Below are 3,155 nucleotides of genomic sequence, written 5' to 3' on the forward strand. Positions count from 1 at the left end.
ATTAATAATTCTCTTCACATGTTTTGCTCTGATTCATCAGTAAGCAACTTAATTTTGCAAATAGACAGTCCTCCATGGTATGTGAATGTTGGAAGGCACCCGAGGATTCGGTTAGCCATGGCTTGTGTAAGCAAAAGGTTGGGAGGAGTGTCATCCATAAATAAAGAAAAACTAAACTAAAGTACATGTGTAAACAAAAGAGAAGAGGGATGATCTACCTTGCTGGTAGAGATAACGTCCTTCATGGGAGCCGCTCTTGAAAGTCTGGTTGATGAGGTAGTTAGAGTGCCCACTACCATTCGTTGACAACAACAAACACCTCTCAAAATTTTACTTTTATGCTCTCTTTATGTTTTCAAAACCAAAGCTCTAGCACAAATATAGCAATCAATGCTTCCCTCTGCGAAGGGCCTTTCTTTTACTTTTATGTTGAGTCAGTTCACCTATCTCTCTCCACCTCAAGAAGCAAACACTTGTGTGAACTGTGCATTGATTCCTACATACTTGCATATTGCACTTGTTATATTGCTTTGCATTGACAAACTATCATTGAGATATACATGTTACAAGTTGAAAGCAACCGCTGAAACTTAATCTTCCATTGTGTTGCTTCAATGCCTTTACTATGAATTTATTGCTTTATGAGTTAACTCTTATGCAAGACTTATTGATGCTTGTCTTGAAAGTACTATTCATGAAAAGTCTTTGCTTTATGATTCATTTGTTTACTCATGTCATTACCATTGTTTTGATCGCTGCATTCATTACATATGTTTACAATAGTATGATCAAGGTTATGATGGCATGTCACTCCAGAAATTATCTTTGTTATCGTTTACCTGCTCGGGACGAGCAGGAACTAAGCTTGGGGATGCTGATACGTCTCCGACGTATCGATAATTTCTTATGTTCCATGCCACATTATTGATGATATCTACATGTTTTATGCACACTTTATGTCATATTTATGCGTTTTCCGGAACTAACCTATTGACGAGATGCCGAAGGGCCAGTTGCTGTTTTCTGCTGTTTTTGGTTTCAGAAATCCTAGTAAGGAAATATTCTCGGAATCGGACGAAATCAACGCCCAGCATCTTAGGATTGCACGAAGCTTCCAGAACACCCGAGAGTCGCCAGAGGGGGGCCACAGGCCCACCAGATGGTAGGCCGGCGCGGCCAAGGGGGGGCCCGCGCCTCCCTGTTGTGTCGTCGCCTCGTCGACCCTCCGACTCCGCCTCTTCGCCTATATAAAGGTCCCTGACCTAAAACATCGAGACGGAAAAGCCACGGTACGAGAAACCTTCCAGAGCCGCCGCCATCGCGAAGCCAAGATCTGGGGGACAGGAGTCTCTGTTCCGGCACGCCGCCGGGACGGGGAAGTGCCCCGGAAGGCTCCTCCATCGACACCACCGCCATCTTCATCAATGCTGCTGTCTCCCATGAGGAGGGAGTAGTTCTCCATCGAGGCTCGGGGCTGTACCGGTAGCTATGTGGTTAATCTCTCTCCTATGTGCTTCAATACAATAATCTCATGAGCTGCCTTACATGATTGAGATTCATATGATGATGCTTGTAATCTAGATGTCATTGTGCTAGTCAAGTGGATTTTACTTATGTGATCTCCGGAGACTCCTTGTCCCACGTGTGTAAAGGTGACAAGTGTGTGCACCGTGTGGGTCTCTTAGGCTATATTTCACGAATACTTATTCACTCGTTATGAATGGCATAGCGAAGTGCTTATTTATATCTCTTTATGATTGCAATGTGTTTTGTATCACAATATATCTGTGTGCTACTCTAGTGATGTTATTAAAGTAGTTTATTCCTCCTCCACGGTGTAATGGTGATAGTGTGTCCATCGTGTAGTACTTGGCGTAGGCTATGATTGTGATCTCTTGTAGATTATGAAGTTAACTATTGCTATGATGGTATTGATGTGATCTATTCCTCCTTTCGTAGTGTGAAGGTGATAGTGTGCATGCTATGTTAGTACTTGGTTTGGTTATGTTGATCTGTCATGCACTCTAAGGTTATTTAAATATGAACATTGAATATTGTGGAGCTTGTTAACTCCGGCATTGAGGGTTCGTGTAATCCTACACAATTAGTGGTGTTCATCATTCAACAAGAGGGTGTAGAGTCTAGCATCTATCTATTTATTCTGTTATGTGATCAATGTTGAGAGTGTCCACTAGTGAAAGTATGATCCCTAGGCCTTGTTCCTAAATACTGCTACCGCTGCTTGTTTACTGTTTTACTGCATCTTTACTTCCTGCAATATTACCACCATCAACCACACGCCAGCAAGCACTTTTCTGGCGCCGTTACTACTGCTCATATATATTCATACCACCTGTATTTCACTATCTCTTCGCCGAACTAGTGCACCTATTAGGTGTGTTGGGGACACAAGAGACTTCTTGCTTTGTGGTTGCGGGGTTGCATGAGAGGGATATCTTTGACCTCTTCCTCCCTGAGATCGATAAACCTTGGGTGATCCACTTAAGGGAAACTTGCTGCTGTTCTACAAACCTCTGCTCTTGGAGGCCCAACACTGTCTACAAGAATAGAAGCACCCGTAGACATCACCGGTCTAGATGCGCAAAGGTAAAGCAAAGATCCAATCATGGAGCGATATACCTTTTGATCCACCTCTTTACCATTGGGATCTAGTGCAAGATGACATTTGGTAACCATTGGAGTGGCTACACCCTTCATTTCCGTCATCTTGAACCTCTTGAGTATGTCTTTGAGATATTTTGCTTGATTGATGAAAGTTCCTTCTCTCAATTGCTTGATCTCAAAACCAAGAAAGAACCTCATCTCTTCCATCATAGACATCTCAAACCTATTGGTCATAAGCTTTGAAAATTCATCATTGAAAGTTTTGTTAGTAGAGCCAAAGATAATTTCATCAACATATAATTGGCAAACAAAAAGCTCCCCATTGACCCTCTTAGTAAAAAGAGTGGGATCGATTAGCCCAACATCAAACCCACGATCTATCAACAATTCTTTAAGGTGCTCGTACCAAGCTCTAGGAGCTTGTTTGAAACCATAAAGTGCTTTATCAAGCTTATAGACGTGGTTAGGAAAGTCGGGATCCTCAAACCCCGGGGGTTGCTTAACATAAACCTCTTCATGCAAAGGACCAA

This window comes from Lolium rigidum, chromosome 3 (assembly GCF_022539505.1).
Source record: "Lolium rigidum isolate FL_2022 chromosome 3, APGP_CSIRO_Lrig_0.1, whole genome shotgun sequence".
NCBI classification, from domain to species: domain Eukaryota; kingdom Viridiplantae; phylum Streptophyta; class Magnoliopsida; order Poales; family Poaceae; genus Lolium; species Lolium rigidum.